Source organism: Anomaloglossus baeobatrachus, chromosome 5 (assembly GCF_048569485.1).
Source record: "Anomaloglossus baeobatrachus isolate aAnoBae1 chromosome 5, aAnoBae1.hap1, whole genome shotgun sequence".
Classification (NCBI taxonomy): domain Eukaryota; kingdom Metazoa; phylum Chordata; class Amphibia; order Anura; family Aromobatidae; genus Anomaloglossus; species Anomaloglossus baeobatrachus.
Genome location: NC_134357.1, coordinates 566,881,013 through 566,899,899, shown reverse-complemented (window position 1 = coordinate 566,899,899; position 18,887 = coordinate 566,881,013). Strand labels below are relative to the sequence as shown.

The 18,887-nt window shown below is 44.6% G+C and overlaps 1 protein-coding gene across 1 annotated transcript in view; it reads left to right on the top strand.

Moving 5' to 3' along the window:
• Nucleotides 1–263: 263 nt before the first annotated feature.
• Nucleotides 264–18,887, top strand: part of LOC142312388 (oocyte zinc finger protein XlCOF29-like) — a 41,732-nt gene continuing 23,108 nt past the window's right edge. Inside the window, exon 1 of the mRNA XM_075351331.1 lies at nt 264–404. The gene's annotated coding sequence lies outside the window, so the exon portion shown is untranslated. The remainder of the gene's footprint in view (nt 405–18,887) is intronic.

Genomic DNA, 18,887 nt, shown 5'->3' with positions numbered 1-18,887 from the left:
ACGATTGATCAATTATTTGAGCCCCACTGCCACGTCACGGCAAATCTCTATAGGGGGGTCCCTACTCTATATTAATAATTACTATTGTACCATACGGTCTCATATAATCAGCAGGACCATATAAAAACAACACATACCTGAGACATGTCCGAACCGCTCCCATGTTGCAAGGGATGACACTGCAAATAAAGGCAGCCCAGGTGCCTGTTCCACAGGAATCATTATTTAAGCACCACCTGCCTGAGCCTGTTCCGCCCTCATCCATGTTTGCTGGTCTGACACTGTGAGGGCCAGTTCTGACATTGTGCTGGTTTGTGTGGCTTTGCTGCATATGCTGGCACCTGGACTGCCTTTATTTGCAGTGTCATTCCTTGCAGCATGGGAGCGGTTCGGACATGTCTCAGGTATGTATTGTTTTTATATGCTCCTGCTCATTATATCAGATCGTATGGTACAATAGTAATTCTTAACATAGAGTAGGGACCCCCCCTATTGAGATTTGCCGTGACGGGGCAGGGGGGCTCAAATCATTGATCAATCGTTTGCTAAAAATCTCATTGAATTGTTACAGTAGGAATGAATTTGTGAATATTACACTTTTTATTGTTGCATAGGCAGTGCTGGCTCCCCCACTTTTTTTTTCATTTGCCTAATAAGTCTGCACACAGTGTATGAACAAATTAGAACCAGGGAAGGAACTAGCTCTTAGACCTATTCGGGAGAACTGTCAGAGGGAGGGAAAGGCACAAGGGTTGCAGCCCCATCGAGACAGTGCTATGTAGCAAAGTAAGGGGTGCTTCACACATAGCGAGATCGCTACTGAAATCGCTGCTACGTCACGGTTTTGGTGACGCAACAGTGACCTCATTAGCGATCTCGCTGTGTGTGACACTGAGCAGCGATCTGACCCCTGCTGTGAGATTTAATTAACCCGATGTGTACTGTAGCTAGGAGAGCAAGGAGCCAGCGCTAAGCAGTGTGCGCTGCTCTCTGCACATGTAGCGACGTTATGATCGCTGCTGCGTCGCTGTGTTTGACAGCTAAGCAGCGATCATAACAGCGACTTACAAGGTCGCTGTTACGTCACAGAAAATGGTGACGTAACAGCGACGTCATTGTCGCTGTCGCTATGTGTGAACCCAGCCTAAGGCACCTACCAAATCTGTTATGCAGTAATGAATGACAAAGGAATTCAGCTCACCCACTCCAAGTCTCCAGGCCTTCTCTCTGCAGCACGGACAATCGGCCGGGCAGCTGCAAGCATGTAAGATGAGATCTAGCGCAGAAAGGAAAGCACTCTTCAATATAAATTTCCATATGGTTTATTCCATGTGCACACGTATGAAGGTAGGTACAGACAGCCCCTGAGCAGGGGAAAAATGACTAACGACGCGTTTCGACCGTATTACACGGTCTTAGTCATGTAAGAGTTTAAAAAGACATTCATTCACATTATAATTAACACACATGTGAAGTGACCGCTGATGCAGCTCCTGTTAACTCTTTTTTTGCCTTCATTACACTTCACAGTCTGATTCATTATAGGCTTGAGTTGGTAGAGATCTATAAGAACTAGAAACACTGTTAGAAGAGCAATATCAGTAAACTGTATTTGTACCAATTATATGTCGTTATGTACAGTGCCTACAAGTAGTATTCAACCCCCTGCAGATTTAGCAGGTTTGATAAGATGCAAATAAGTTAGAGCCTGCAAACTTCAAACAAGAGCAGGATTTATTAACAGATGCATAAATCTTACAAACCAACAAGTTATGTTGCTCAGTTAAATTTTAATAAATTTTCAACATAAAAGTGTGGGTCAATTATTATTCAACCCCTAGGTTTAATATTTTGTGGAATAACCCTCGTTTGCAATTACAGCTTATAATCGTCTTTTATAAGACCTGATCAGGCCGGCACAGGTCTCTGGAGTTATCTTGGCCCACTCCTCCATGCAGATCTTCTCCACGTTATCTAGGTTCTTTGGGTGTCTCATGTGGACTTTAATCTTGGGCTCCTTCCACAAGTTTTCAATTGGGTTAAGGTCAGGAGACTGACTAGGCCACTGCAACACCTTGATTTTTTCCCTCTTGAACCAGGCCTTGGTTTTCTTGGCTGTGTGCTTTGGGTCGTTGTCTTGTTGGAAGATGAAATGACGACCCATCTTAAGATCCTTGATGGAGGAGCGGAGGTTCTTGGCCAAAATCTCCAGGTAGGCCGTGCTATCCATCTTCCCATGGATGCGGACCAGATGGCCAGGCCCCTTGGCTGGGAAACAGCCCCACAGCATGATGCTGCCACCACCATGCTTGACTGTAGGGATGGTATTCTTGGGGTCATATGCAGTGCCATCCAGTCTCCAAACGTCACGTGTGTGGTTGGCACCAAAGATCTCGACCTTGGTCTCATCAGATCAGAGAACCTTGAACTAGTCTGTCTCAGAGTCCTTCAAGTGATCATGAGCAAACTGTAGACGAGCCTTGACATGACGCTTTGAAAGTAAAGGTACCTTACGGGCTCGTCTGGAACGGAGACCATTGCGGTGGAGTACGTTACTTATGATATTGACTGAAACCAATGTCCCCACTGCCATGAGATCTTCCCGGAGCTCCTTCCTTGTTGTCCTTGGGTTAGCCTTGACTCTTCGGACAAGCCTGGCCTCGGCACGGGAGGAAACTTTCAAAGGCTGTCCAGGCCGTGGAAGGCTAACAGTAGTTCCATAAGCCTTCCACTTCCGGATGATGCTCCCAACAGTGGAGACAGGTAGGCCCAACTCCTTGGAAAGAGTTTTGTACCCCTTGCTAGCCTTGTGACCCTCCACGATCTTGTCTCTGATGGCCTTGCAATGCTCCTTTGTCTTTCCCATGTTGACTAAGTATGAGTGCTGTTTACAAGTTTGGGGAGGGTCTTAATTAGTCAGAAAAGGCTGGAAAAAGAGATAATTAATCCAAACATGTGAAGCTCATTGTTCTTTGTGCCTGAAATACTTCTTAATACTTTAGGGGAACCAAACAGAATTCTTGTGGTTTGAGGGGTTGAATAATAAATGACCCTCTGAATAAACTTTTCACAATTTAAAAAAAAAAAAAGAAATAACATTCTTTTTTGCTGCAGTGCATTTCACACTTCCAGGCTGATCTACAGTCCAAATGTCACAATGCCAAGTTAATTCCGAATGTGTAAACCTGCTAAATCTGCAGGGGGTTGAATACTACTTGTAGTCACTGTATATATTACACAGATTCATGTTTTCATAAAAAGGGGGCAAACCTTAATAAATGTACTGTCCATGTATACATTTTGTGGACACCGTAATGCCCACATGAATATTTCTTGTATACCACATGTCTAATTAAATAGATGCTAGTGGCACTTTTTTTTAGCTAAAAGCTTGACACAATAGAAACAAATGCAGACAAAAAAATACTCTATTAAGAGAACATTATCCGTATGACATAAATTTAAGCCTTAAATGGTTGTACCATGTGTATATTTAAAGATCTATTATTTTATTATAGGAAAACTCTATATATTGTGTTCACCGATCTGAATAATGCATAAAAAACCACAGTGCTCTCATACAGTATTTCTGTTATATATATATATATATATATATATATATATATATATACATATACATACAGTTAGGTCCAGAAATATTTGGACAGTGACACAATTTTCGCGAGTTGGGCTCTGCATGCCACCACATTGGATTTGAAATGAAATCTCTACAACAGAATTCAAGTGCAGATTGTAACGTTTAATTTGAAGGTTTGAACAAAAATATCTGATAGAAATTGTAGGAATTGTACACATTTCTTTACAAACACTCCACATTTTAGGAGGTCAAAAGTAATTGGACAAATAAACCAAACCCAAACAAAATATTTTTATTTTCAATATTTTGTTGTGAATCCTTTGGCGGCAATCACTGCCTTAAGTCTGGAACCCATGGACATCACCAAACACTGGGTTTCCTCCTTCTTAATGCTTTGCCAGGCCTCTACAGCCGCAGCCTTCAGGTCTTGCTTGTTTGTGGGTCTTTCCGTCTTAAGTCTGGATTTGAGCAAGTGAAATGCATGCTCAATTGGGTTAAGATCTGGTGATTGACTTGGCCATTGCAGAATGTTCCACTTTTTTGCACTCATGAACTCCTGGGTAGCTTTGGCTGTATGCTTGGGGTCATTGTCCATCTGTACTATGAAGCGCCGTCCGATCAACTTTGCAGCATTTGGCTGAATCTGGGCTGAAAGTATATCCCGGTACACTTCAGAATTTATCCGGCTACTCTTGTCTGCTGTTATGTCATCAATAAACACAAGTGACCCAGTGCCATTGAAAGCCATGCATGCCCATGCCATCACGTTGCCTCCACCATGTTTTACAGAGGATGTGGTGTGCCTTGGATCATGTGCCGTTCCCTTTCTTCTCCAAACTTTTTTCTTCCCATCATTCTGGTACAGGTTGATCTTTGTCTCATCTGTCCATAGAATACTTTTCCAGAACTGAGCTGGCTTCATGAGGTGTTTTTCAGCAAATTTAACTCTGGCCTGTCTATTTTTGAAATTGATGAATGGTTTGCATCTAGATGTGAACCCTTTGTATTTACTTTCATGGAGTCTTCTCTTTACTGTTGACTTAGAGACAGATACACCTACTTCACTGAGAGTGTTCTGGACTTCAGTTGATGTTGTGAACGGGTTCTTCTTCACCAAAGAAAGTAAGCGGCGATCATCCACAACTGTTGTCATCCGTGGACGCCCAGGCCTTTTTGAGTTCCCAAGCTCACCAGTCAATTCCTTTTTTCTCAGAATGTACCCGACTGTTGATTTTGCTACTCCATGCATGTATGCTATCTCTCTGATGGATTTTTTCTTTTTTTTTCAGCCTCAGGATGTTCTGCTTCACCTCAATTGAGAGTTCCTTAGACCGCATGTTGTCTGGTCACAGCAACAACATCCAAATGCAAAACCACACACCTGTAATCAACCCCAGACCTTTTAACTACTTCATTGATTACAGGTTAACGAGAGAGACGCCTTCAGAGTTAATTGCAGCCCTTAGAGTCCCTTGTCCAATTACTTTTGGTCCCTTGAAAAAGAGGAGGCTATGCATTACAGAGCTATGATTCCTAAACCCTTTCTCCGATTTGGATGTGAAAACTCATATTGCAGCTGGGAGTGTGCACTTTCAGCCCATATTATATATATAATTGTATTTCTGAACATGTTTTTGTAAACAGCTAAAATAACAAAACTTGTGTCACTGTCCAAATATTTCTAGACCTAACATATATATATATATATATATATATATATAATATAAACATGTCCTATTAAGTGGATTTTGAAAGAATTTTTAGCGTGATTATCACTGTAAGTTATAAACATTATCCCTAGATAGAGGTAAAAGATAACGTATCAAGAATATAAAATCACCTATACTGCAAAATCAAGTCCCTGCGGATATTTAGACCTCCAGGCTGTCTGGAGCCTAGTATAAACATCCAATAAGACTCTCTTCCCAAAAGCAAACTTCTATAGTCTCCTCCTCTGGTGGGTCTTCTGACTTTCTCAATGGCATTGAACTTAAAGGATTTATTTTCTCCCCCATGTACCTCCATAAAGTGACGAGAAACTGCAGAAATGCCTACTTTGGGTGCACCTGTGGCATCTGAGAGGTACCTTCTAATCCTCTTTTTTAATGCATCTACAGTGCAACCCACGTACTATTTAGAGCAGACCTGGGCAAGGGGCAGCCCGCGGGCCACATCCAGCCCGCCTACTCTCTGTGACCGGCCCGCCCATTAGATCAGAGTTGCAGACGTGGTGCTGCTTCTCCTGCCGGGCTGGAACTTTTCAAATGACACACACGCGCACCGTTCTGATGACATCAGGGCGCACGTGTGTCACAGAGAATGGTGCCGGGCAGGGAACATATTCCCCTTATATCGTCACTGGTGTGCATACCTTCTCTCCATATGGTGTAGATTTTTTTTGCACCCAGTTCAGACTCAGAATGGTGTTCCAGATGTTATTTCTCGATTGATTTGTAGTCTTTCGTTTGTGAACCCGGCCCCACCTACACCTATTGCCAGTCCACATTATACGCATATATAGCCTGGGTCTCGGCTTCCCAACACAGTAAGTTTTTTAACTGCATGAGAACAAGCTAGCGACCCCAACGTAGAGAAATACTTTGGCGTAGTGTTGGGGCTCTATTGCATTGGTCAATTCAATAGCGAAATTTCTCTTTATTCATATGTTCATGGCAGTAATGCAGATTCCATTTTCATATTTTCATTCTTACATATAGCTAGTATGATGTAGTTTATTACTGGTGCAGTATATAGTGATGCAATTTATTACAGGTGCAGTATATAGTGATGTAGTTTATTACAGGTGCAGTATTTAGTGATGTAATGTATTACAGGTGCAGTATATAGTAATGTAGTTTATTACTGGTGCAGTATATAGTGATGTAGTTTATTACTGGTGCAGTATATAGTGATGTAGTTTATTACTGGTGCAGTATATAGTGATGTAGTTTATTACAGGTGCAGTATATAGTGATGTAGTTTATTACTGGTGCAGTATATAGTGATGTAGTTTATTACAGGTGCAGTATATAGTGATGTCGTGTATTACAGGTGCAGTATATAGTGATGTAATGTATTACAGGTGCAGTATATAGTGATGTAATGTATTACAGGTGCAGTATATAGTGATGCAATTTATTACAGGTGCAGTATATAGTGATGTAGTTTATTACTGGTGTAGTATATAGTGATGTAGTTTATTACTGGTGCAGTATATAGTGATGCAATTTATTACAGGTGCAGTATATAGTGATGCAATTTATTACAGGTGCAGTATATAGTGATGTACCGTATTTTTCGCTTTATAAGACGCACCTGATTATAAGACGCACCCCCAAATTTGGTGAAGGAATAGAGAATTTTTTAATAAATGGGGTCCGTCTTATTATGCCAGTGTCCGTCTAACAAATAATATAGGGTATATGTCCCTCATAGCCCCCTCATCCTAAAATTAGCCCCCTTAATCTGGATATGGCCACCTTATATTGAACACGTCCCCCAGTGATGCCACATTTCCCCTATGGCTGGCACACATCCTCTATGGCTGGCAGACAGGGCCACTGTGGCAGGCAGACAGGGCCACTGTGGCAGGCAGACAGGGCCACTGTGGCAGGCAGACAGGGCCACTGTGGCAGGCAGACAGGGCCACATCACCCACTGTGGCAGGCAGACAGGGCCACATCACCCTCTGTGGCAGGCAGACAGGGCCACATCACCCTCTGTGGCAGGCAGACAGGGCCACATCACCCTCTGTGGCAGGCAGACAGGGCTACATCACCCTCTGTGGCAGGCAGACAGGGCCACATCACCCTCTGTGGCAGGCAGACAGGGCCACATCACCCTCTGTGGCAGGCAGGCAGGGCCACATCACCCTCTGTGGCAGGCAGGCAGGGCCACATCACCCTCTGTGGCAGGCAGGCAGGGCCACATCACCCTCTGTGGCAGGCAGACAGGGCCACATCAGCCTCTGTGGCAGGCAGACAGGGCCACATCAGCCTCTGTGGCAGGCAGGGCCACATCACCCTCTGTGGCAGGCAGGCAGGGCCACATCACCCTCTGGCAGGCAGGCAGGGCCACATCAGCCTCTGTGGCAGGCAGGCAGGGCCACATCACCCTCTCTGGCAGGCAGGCAGGGCCACATCAGCCTCTGTGGCAGGCAGACAGGGCCACATCAGCCTCTGTGGCAGGCAGGCAGGGCCACATCAGCCTCTGTGGCAGGCAGGCAGGGCCACATCACCCTCTGGCAGGCAGGCAGGGCCACATCAGCCTCTGTGGCAGGCAGGCAGGGCCACATCACCCTCTCTGGCAGGCAGGCAGGGCCACATCACCCTCTGTGGCAGGCAGACAGGGCCACATCAGCCTCTGTGGCAGGCAGACAGGGCCACATCAGCCTCTGTGGCAGGCAGACAGGGCCACATCAGCCTCTGTGGCATATCGCCCCCATGTTGCTGCTTTTAGTAAAATAAACTCTTTCCTTACCTTCTGTAGCACAGTCCTGTCTCGTGTCTCCCTCCTCGGGGTTGAACTCCTCCTGTCTCCTGCACTCCCTACTTCCTAGTTCTAGTGCAGGTCATGTGATCGGGACAGCAGAGAGAGATATCTCTGCATGTCTAATCACAGCCAGCAGGAGGGAGACGGGCAGACCCTGGAGGAGGTGAGTAAAGAGTTTATTATTTTACTACAGCAGCAGCACGGGAGGCCATATCTAACACAGGGGGAGGGGGGATCCTGTGCAATCAAAGGTAAGCACAGGCAGATAATATGCACAGCTCCCTCAGCCCATCAGCGCGATGCAGTTTCAGCACCACGCTTCTGATGGACAGCGGCTGTGCATATTATATGAGCGGGAGAGCAGGAGATCAAAGGCTGCCGCTCCCAGCTCCAAGCAGTCCCCAGCACCGCTCCAGAGCTCCCTGCACCTCCACTGGACTCTGTGTGTATATATATATATATATATATATATATATATATATATATATATATATATACACCCCCCCCCCGTATATTCGGATTATAAGACGCACCCCCTACTTTCCCCCAAAATTTGGGGGAAGAAAAGTGCGTCTTATAAAGCGAAAAATACGGTAGTTTATTACTGGTGCAGTATATAGTGATGTAGTTTATTACAGGTGCAGTATATAGTGATGTAATGTATTACAGGTGCAGTATATAGTGATGTAATTTATTACAGGTGCAGTATATAGTGATGTAATGTATTACAGGTGCAGTATATAGTGATGTAATTTATTACAGGTGCAGTATATAGTGATGTAATGTATTACAGGTGCAGTATATAGTGATGTAATGTATTACAGGTGCAGTATATAGTGATGTAATTTATTACAGGTGCAGTATATAGTGATGTCATGTATTACAGGGGCAGTATATAGTGATGTAGTTTATTACAGGTGCAGTATATAGTGATGTAATGTATTACAGGTGCAGTATATAGTGATGTAATTTATTACAGGTGCAGTATATAGTGATGCAATTTATTACAGGTGCAGTATATAGTAATGTAATGTATTACTGGTGCAGTATATAGTAATGTAGTTTATTACTGGTGCAGTATATAGTGATGTAGTTTATTACAGGTGCAGTATATAGTGATGTAATGTATTACAGGTGCAGTATATAGTGCTGTAATGTATTACAGGTGCAGTATATAGTGCTGTAATGTATTACAGGGGCAGTATATAGTGCTGTAATGTATTACAGGTGCAGTATATAGTAATGTAGTTTATTACTGGTGCAGTATATAATGTAGTTTATTACAGGTGCAGTATATAGTGATGTAATTTATTACAGGTGCAGTATATAGTGATGTAGTTTATTACAGGTGCAGTATATAGTGATGTAGTTTATTAGAGGTACAGTATATAGTGATGTAATGTATTACAGGGGTAGTATATAGTGATGTCATTTATTTATTTACAATCACAAGTTCATTAAAGTTCATCATCTCCTCATTAATTAATTATGTAATTAGGTCTTCCATATTATCATTGAATCTTTGTATTGTTTAACTTACTGTTTGTTTATGAAGGGATAGTATATATACTATATACAGTATTGGGTAGAACTGAGTTAATTATATTAGTCTGGCCCTCTAAAACCATCCCATGGGCTCATGCGGCCCCATGGGAAAATGAATTGCCCACCCCTGCTTTAGAGCAATCCGAGCAACTAATCAGATAGACCACACCAGAGAAGTTACAATTAAGAAACTGCTTAATTGGATTCGTTTTGCCATCCACTGTAGAAACAAAATCCTGCACTTATTCACAAATGCGCAACACAAGCATATATTGTGTCCACATTTGTAGAATCCATTAATATTGAGCCAGGTCTCTGATGGTGTATCTGCTGAAATTTTAAACAGACTAGGGGAAACCATACTACCGTGTTTTTCCAAAAATAAGACCTCCCCCAAAAATAAGCCCTAGCAGGGATTTTCAGCATTTTCGGAGAAAGGCTTAAATATAAGCCCTCCCCCGAAAATAAGCCCTAGTCCCGGATCAATAATGAAGTGTCCGTGCAGCTAAAAAAGTTACAGATACTGCAGGACACTTCATTATACACAGCGGCACCCGGCAATCACGATGCTGAGCGGCAGGACCTGCAGTGATCACACACCCGCACACATCAGCTCTCACACACACAATAAGATCTCACACACACACACACCAGATCTCACACACAAACATCGGATCGCACACACAGTCGGATCGCACACACAGTCGGATCGCACACACAGTCGGATCGCACACACAGTCGGATCGCACACACAGTCAGATCGCACACATAATCAGATCGCGCACACAAACATCGGATCACACGCAAACATCAAATCACACACACACACAAACATCGGATCGCACACACATCGGATCGCACACACTCACCTCATCCAGTGACACCGATCACTTCTCGCTGGGAGAATCCTGAGAGGCAGTGCAGTGCAGCGCGACGAACAGGACCTGCGGCCGGACACGTGACTTGCTCTCATTCCCTGCTGCCGTAAGTGCTGGATGTGATGTGATGTGTGTGTGTGTGTGTGTGTGTGTGTGTGTGTGTGTGTGATCTGCTGTGTGTGTGTCTGCAATCGGCTGTATGTGTCTGCGTTCGGATGTGTGTATCTGTGATCGGCTGTGTGTGCCTGTGATCGGATGTGTGTATCTGTGACCAGCTGTGTGTGATCTGCTGTGTATATCTGCAATCTGCTGTGTGTGCCTGTGATCGGCTGTGTGTATCTGTAATCAGCTGTGTGTATCTGTGATCGGCTGTGTGTATCTGTGATCGGATGTGTGTATCTGTGATCGGCTGTGTGTATCTGTAATCAGCTGTGTGTATCTGTGATCGGCTGTGTGTATCTGTGATCGGATGTGTGTATCTGTGATCGGCTGTGTGTGTCTGTGATCGGATGTGTGTATCTGTGATCGGCTGTGTGTGCCTGTGATCGGATGTGTGTATCTGTGACCAGCTGTGTGTGATCTGCTGTGTATATCTGCAATCTGCTGTGTGTGCCTGTGATCGGCTGTGTGTATCTGTAATCAGCTGTGTGTATCTGTGATCGGCTGTGTGTATCTGTGATCGGCTGTGAGTATCTGTGATCGGCTGTGTGTGCCTGCGATCTGCTGTGTGTGATCTGCTGTGTATATCTGTGATCTGCTGTTTGTGTGTGTGTGAGTGTGAGATCTGCTGTGTGTGTGTTCTGCTGTGTGTGTGTGTGTGTGTGTGTGTGTGATCTGCTATGTGTGTCTGGGATCTGCTGTGTGTGTCAGTGTGTCAGCTAGCAGCAGGGTAGGACAGCGTGCAGCACCGACCGCAGATCACAGGAGGACCTGGGAACCACGCAGACGTCCTGGTCTGGTGAGTATGAGTCTCCTGGGAAGTAGGGGGGTCTGCTTTTTTGGGGGGTAAACTTACCCCCAACCGTGTTTCTCCAAGAATAAGACCTCCTCCAAAAATAAGCCCTTGTGCTTTTTTGGGGGGCAAAAAAAATATAAGACAGTGTCTTATTTTTTGAAAAACACGGTACTTATTGTAGGAGCTCTTTTGGGGATAAAATTGATTTTATTATTTTCCAAAACAGTTTTAACCACTGCGTCAGTATATAACATTGGTAAAAAAAATTTATGATGTGGCCGTGGTTTCTTTAAGGCCTGCGACACACATCCGTGCCGTCGGCACGTGTTTGTCATTTTTTACACGTACCGGCGGCACGGAGACACGTTAAGCAATGCTACCCTATTGTAGCAGGCACATACACGTAGAACCACACGGAACGTGTGTCCGTGTGCGTTTGTACGTGTGTGCGTTTTTCAAAGCACTAACATGTCAGTGTTTTCTTCGGCAGCACGGGTGTCACACGGCCCGCACCCGTACCACACGGGTGTAGTGTGGATGCGGTCCCGTGTGACACGCGCCGGAGAAAACACACGTGTCAGTGAAAAAAAAACAAAACATTAACTCACCTTCTCCAGCCCTTCTGTCTCTGCCGCTGCTGCCTCTTGCTGCCGACCGACGCTCATTATTCTCATTTAATATTCACTTCACTGCCTGGCAGCAGCAGCAGCGGGGAGACGGGAGGGCTGGAGACCGAGGATCAGCACCACAGACAGCAGCGCGGACAGCAGGAAGGACCACGTGAGTATGTAAATTACCGGTTCTACGTGTGCTATCGCGGATAGCACACGTAGAACACACGTGGCCTGCACGTACCAGAGACACGTACTTACCTGCACGCAACACGCAGGGGAAATACGTGTCTCTCGGCACGTGCGTGATTTTCACGTTTGTGTGGCAGAGGCCTAAAGCATTTTTTTAGCAAATATAGTGTATATTCACGAGAAGAACAGGAATTTTTCCTAGATGCAACTCCTATACCTACTCATTAAAAAATATTTTTTATTTAACAACAATTTTTTTATTCAACGCAAAGGCGTGAGCATGGTGGGGGGGGGGATTTCCCCTTCTCTGGCAAATTTGGCCATGGGCATATGGGAGGAATTATTTATCTTCAGTGATAGTAATCCATTTGCAAATAACATCATTTGGTATGGGCGTTACATAGATAGCTTGCTGCTGGTGTGGGAGGGTCCAATAGACACTGTAGAAAAATTCTAATATTATTTGAACAGTAAGGACCTTAGCATAAAATTTACATGCAATTATAGTTCTACATCGATTAATTTTTTGGACCTTACACTCAATGCCAGCAGCGAGCAGACTGCAATACCATACTTAGATATGATTCATGCCACCCTAAGCATGTAACACACAATATACCCAAAGGCGAATATATTAGGATTAAAAGAAATTGCTCGGACATAAAGGTGTTAGTTGTAGAACTGGCCAAAAAGAAAGACAGTTTGGCTAGTAGAGGATACCCATTGGAGCTATTAAGGACGGGAATGGAGGAGGTGAAAAAACTAGAAAGGAATTCTCTAATTCTAGATAAGAATCCAAGAGGAACTAATGTCAATGATTTGGGAGGAATTAATTTTGTAACAAATTTTAGCCAAGACTATTATGAAGTTGTTACCGTGATCAAAAACGTTTTGCCAATGTTATATACTGACGCAGTGGTTAAAACTGTTTTAGAAAATAAAAAAATCAATTTTATCCCCAAAAGAGCTCCTACAATATGTAGTATGGTTTCCCCTAGTCCAGACCTGGGCAGGGGGCGGCCTGCGGGCCTCATCCGGCCCGCCTACTGTCTGTGACCGGCCCGCCCGTCTTCAGCTGGTGCAGTGCTGCTGCATGCTGGGCAGGGAGAGATCCTGCAGCTCCGCACAGTGTAGGCAGCAGAACGCAGGAATCTCTCCTCTGTTCCCTGCCCGGCACCTTTCTCTGTGACATACGTGCGCGCTCTGAAGTTGTCAGTACTGCGTGGCGTGTGTCATTTCAAAAGTTCCCGCCGGGCAGGGTAAGAAGCTGCACAGCATTGGCCTTTACGGAGAGAAGCAGCTGCGGGGGCCCCTCGGAGAACAGCATCTGCACAGCCAGGGCCTGTACAAGAGAAGGAGCAGCTGAGCGGGGGCCCGTCGGAGGTGCCTGAGGACGGGGACAATAAGAAGGGAGAGGTAAGTAGTGACTAATAATCTGAGCAGGGAACAATGGGGGAGGGGGGGAGGACTGGTGACTAATACTGGGGGTGTAGTGGTGTAGTTTTACAGGTGTAGTATATGGTGTTGTGTATATAGTGGTGTAGTATATAGTGGTGTAGTACATGGGGTGTAGTGATGTAGTTTTATAACAGGTGTAGTATATAGTGGTGTAGTATATGGGGGTGTTGTATATAGTGGTGTAGTAAATGGGGGTGTAGTGATGTAGTATATTACAGGTGTAGTATATAGGGGTGTAGTGATGTGGTATATTACACGTGTAGTATATAGGGATGTAGTATATTACAGGTGTAGTATATAGGGGTGTAGTGATGTAGTATAGTACAGGTGTAGTATATAGGGGTGTAGTGATGTAGTATATTACAGGTGTAGTATATAGGGGTGTAGTGATGTAGTATATTACAGGTGTAGTATATAGGGGTGTAGTGATGTAGTATATTACAGGTCTAGTATATAGGGGTGTAGTGATGTATATTACAGATGTAGTATATAGTGGTGTAGTATATAGGAGTGTAGTGATGTAGTATATTACAGGTGTAGTATATAGGGGTGTAGTGATGTAGTATATTACAGGTGTAGTATATAGGGTGTAGTGATGTAGTATATTACAGGTGTAGTATATAGGGATGTAGTATATTACAGGTCTAGTATATAGGGGTGTAGTGATGTATATTACAGGTGTAGTGTATGGGGGGTGTAGTGATGTAGTATATTACAGGTGTAGTGTATGGGGGGTGTAGTGATGTAGTATATTACAGGTGTAGTATATAGGGGTGTAGTGATGTAGTATATTACAGGTGTAGTATATAGGGGGTGTAGTGATGTATATTACAGGTGTAATATATAGGAGTGTAGTGATGTAGTATATTACAGGTGTAGTATATAGGGGGTGTATTGATGTATATTACAGGTGTAGTATATAGGGGTGTAGTGATGTAGTATATTACAGGTGTAGTATATAGGGGGTGTAGTGATGTATATTACAGGTGTAGTATATAGGGGTGTAGTGATGTAGTATATTACAGGTGTAGTATATAGGGGGTGTAGTGATGTATATTACAGGTGTAGTATATAGGGGTGTAGTGATGTAGTATATTACAGGTGTAGTATATGGAGGGGGTGTAGTGATGTAGTATATTACAGGTGTAGTATATAGGGGTGTAGTGATGTAGTATATTACAGGTGTAGTATATAGGGGGTGTAGTGATGTATATTACAGGTGTAGTATATAGGGGTGTAGTGATGTATATTACAGGTGTAGTATATAGGGGTGTAGTGATGTAGTATATTACAGGTGTAGTATATAGGGGTGTAGTGATGTAGTATATTACAGGTGTAGTATATAGGGGGTGTATTGATGTATATTACAGGTGTAGTATATAGGGGTGTAGTGATGTAGTATATTACAGGTGTAGTATATAGGGGGTGTAGTGATGTATATTACAGGTGTAGTATATAGGGGTGTAGTGATGTAGTATATTACAGGTGTAGTATATAGGGGGTGTAGTGATGTATATTACAGGTGTAGTATATAGGGGTGTAGTGATGTAGTATATTACAGGTGTAGTATATGGAGGGGGTGTAGTGATGTAGTATATTACAGGTGTAGTATATAGGGGTGTAGTGATGTAGTATATTGCAGGTGTAGTATATAGGGGGTGTAGTGATGTATATTACAGGTGTAGTATATAGGGGTGTAGTGATGTATATTACAGGTGTAGTATATAGGGGTGTAGTGATGTAGTATATTACAGGTGTAGTATATAGGGGTGTAGTGATGTAGTATATTACAGGTGTAGTATATAGGGGTGTAGTGATGTAGTATATTACAGGTGTAGTATATAGGGGTGTAGTGGTGTAGTTTATTACAGGTGTAGTATATAGGGGTGTAGTGGTGTAGTTTATTACAGGTGTAGTATATAGGGGTGTAGTGATGTAGTATATTGGGTGGAACTGAGTTAATTATATTAGTCTGGCCCTCTAAAATCATCCCAATTTCTCATGCGGCCTCATGGGAAAATGAATTGCCCACCCCTGCCCTAGTCTATTTGAAATTTCAGCAGATATGCCATCAGAGACCTGGCTCAGTATCAATGGATTCTACAAATGTGGACACAACATATGCTTATGTTGCGCATTTGTGAATAAGTGCAGGATTTTGTTTCTACAGTGGATGGCAAAACGTATCCAATTAAGCAGTTTCTTAATTGTAACTCCTCTGGTGTGGTCTATCTGATTACTTGCACGGATTGCTCTAAACCATACCTGGGCAAGGGGCGGCCCGCTTCCTGTCTGTGACTGGCCCGCCCGTTTTAGCTCAGAGTTGGAGGCGTGGCCTGATCTACGATATTATACCTAATGTATCCCGCAGTGCAGTGATAAGCAGCTGCCACGCCCCCCACTCTGCCGGTCACGCCCCCTCTTGCTGCCAGTTATGCCCCTCTGGATGCTGGTCACAGTCTCGGATGCCTTCCATGGCGTCTATGCTGCTAGCCACACCTTTTTTGCTGCCGTCCACGCCCCCTCTGAATGCTGGACACACACACTCCTCGGATGCCTTCCTTGTCCCCTCTGCGGCTGTTGATGCTGGCCATGCCCCCTTTGCCTGCCCCTTCTACCCAGGATCCTCACATGTGACCGGCTCATCTGCACAGCGGCCACTTCAAAAACGTCTGTTCTGCAACTGAGGTAAGTGCACCAGTAGCAGCAGGAAGAGTGCAGAGTGCCTGCAGGAGGGAAGAGCAGAGGTGCAGCACCTGTGTCTTATCAGGTCCCCCCTGTGCCTGCAATAGAAGAAGCAGACACACAGGGGACTCAGAGGAGACAGCCAGAGGAGCCCTCAGGCTCTGCTGCTGCAGTGCTGCCTGCCTGTGCCCTCAGGGCCAGTATGTATGCTCTCCACTGGCCACCAGGGCAAGTATGTATGCTCTCCACTGGCCACCAGGGCCAGTATGTATGCTCTCCACTGGCCACCAGGGCCAGTATGTATGCTCTCCACTGGCCACCAGGGCCAGTATGTATGCTCTCCACTGGCCACCAGGGCCTTTATGTATGCTCCCCACTGACCACCAGGGCCAGTATGTATGCTCCCCACTGGCCACCAGGGCCAGTATGTATGCTCCCCAATGGCTACCAGGGCCAGTATGTATGCTCCCCACTGGCCACCAGGGCCAGTATGTATGCTCTCCACTGGCCACCAGGGACAGTATGTATGCTCCCTACTCGCCACCAGGGCCAGTATGTATGCTGTATGCTCCCAACTGGCCACCAGGGACAGTATGTATGCTCCCCACTGGCCACCAGGGCCAGTATGTAAGCTCTCCACTCGCCACCAGGGCCAGTATGTATGCTCCCCACTGGCCACCAGGGCCAGTATGTATGCTCCCCACTGGCCACCAGGGCCAGTATGCATGCTCCCCACTGGCCACCAGGGCCAGTATGTATGCTCCCCACTGGCCACCAGGGCCAGTATGTATGCTCCCACTGACGTCCATATTTTAATTGAATCTTTGTATTGTTTAACTTACTGTTTGTTTATGAAGGGATAGTATATATACTATATCCAGTATTGGGTAGAACTGAGTTTATTATATTAGTTCGGCCCTCTAAAACCATCCTAATTTCTCATGCGGCCCCATGGGAAAATGAATTGCCCACCCCTGCTCTAAACAGTACTTGGGTTGTACTGTTCTAAAAGAGGATTAGAAGGCACCTCTCAGATGCCGCAGGTGCACCCAAAGTAGTACGGTCGAAACGCGTCGTTAGTCATCTTTTCCCCTGCCTAGGGGCTGTCCGTACCTACCTTTTACATGTGTGCACATGGAATAAACCATATCGAAATTTATGTTGAAGAGTGCCTTCCTTTCTGCGCTAGATCTCATCTTACATACAAAATCTCTTATACCACATTTGAGGACCTGCTCAGACCCACCAGTCAACGGGGAGTCCAGCCAGCCACGACAGAACTTTTCAAGTTTTTGTGGACACCCCCATACTTAAAAACAAAGTGTTCAAACGAAGTGGTAGCATTTGCCAGCCTAATCCACATTGAGCGAGTCTAAGAATTATCCCTTTACGCGCAAGAAACAGTGTTTTCTTCAGAACAGTGTTGTCATACCATGTCTAATCTTATGCGTTTAATACTCCGAACAAGCACAGCATAGGGTCAAGCGGAACCTCTGCATCCAGGATCGACGAGAGTAATTGCACTACATCCCTCCAATAGGCCCTGATAATATGACAGTCTCAAATCAGATACCAGAAGTCTGCTCCAGCCCTCCCACACCTCGAGCAGCAGTCGCTCCAGGAGCCCCCCATCTTACTCAATCTTACAGGAGTAATAAAGCTTTGATGAATAATGTACAATTGGATGAGTTTGTTAATAGCCGGGGATACAAGAGTATGAGATTCAACAACATCATCCCAAATTATATCATCCAGCTCTGGAATGTTCAACCGCCACTTATCCAAGACAGGCAGTGGGCTGTTTTGTGAATTGGCACGAATAAGGGAGTACAACCTGGAAATAATGCCACCGGGACCCTGGGATCTGATTTCAATAATTGGGAACGATGAGAATCTAAAATTTTTCCCAGGGAACTGCACTGAAACGGATGTCAAATCTAGAGAAATTTATAAAAATGGGAGTCTGGCAAGTCAAACATTGACTGCAACTGCACAAAAGGAGCGAAACACATTGCTGTGTACCAAAGAGCCCACAGATGTTATTCCCTTATTCTGCTACTCTCCAAAGTCCCAAAAAATGAGGGAGGACCAGATTGCACCATAATGGGGTCTCCAAAGGAGTCTCAAGATAACCAAACACTTTTTAGCCTCCTTCCATATTTTAGCACTTAGTTTATGTATCGGCAGCAACTTATGGGATGGGACATACTTGGGGTCAACCAGTAGAGGCCATAGGAGGTCCAGACCCGCATAGTCTGCCAGGTAAGATTCTAAGGGATCAGGCAACCCAATCTGCATCCATAGTCCCAAATACTTCAACTGACTGGCCAAGTAATATAAATACAGTACATATCAAGGAGAGCCATACCTCCCAGTTCTTTAGGTCTCTGCAATTTAGCCAGCTGAAGCTTAGATCTTGACGCTCCCCATATAAAGGAGATCAACAGAGAGTCCAAAGATTTAAAAAAGGAACG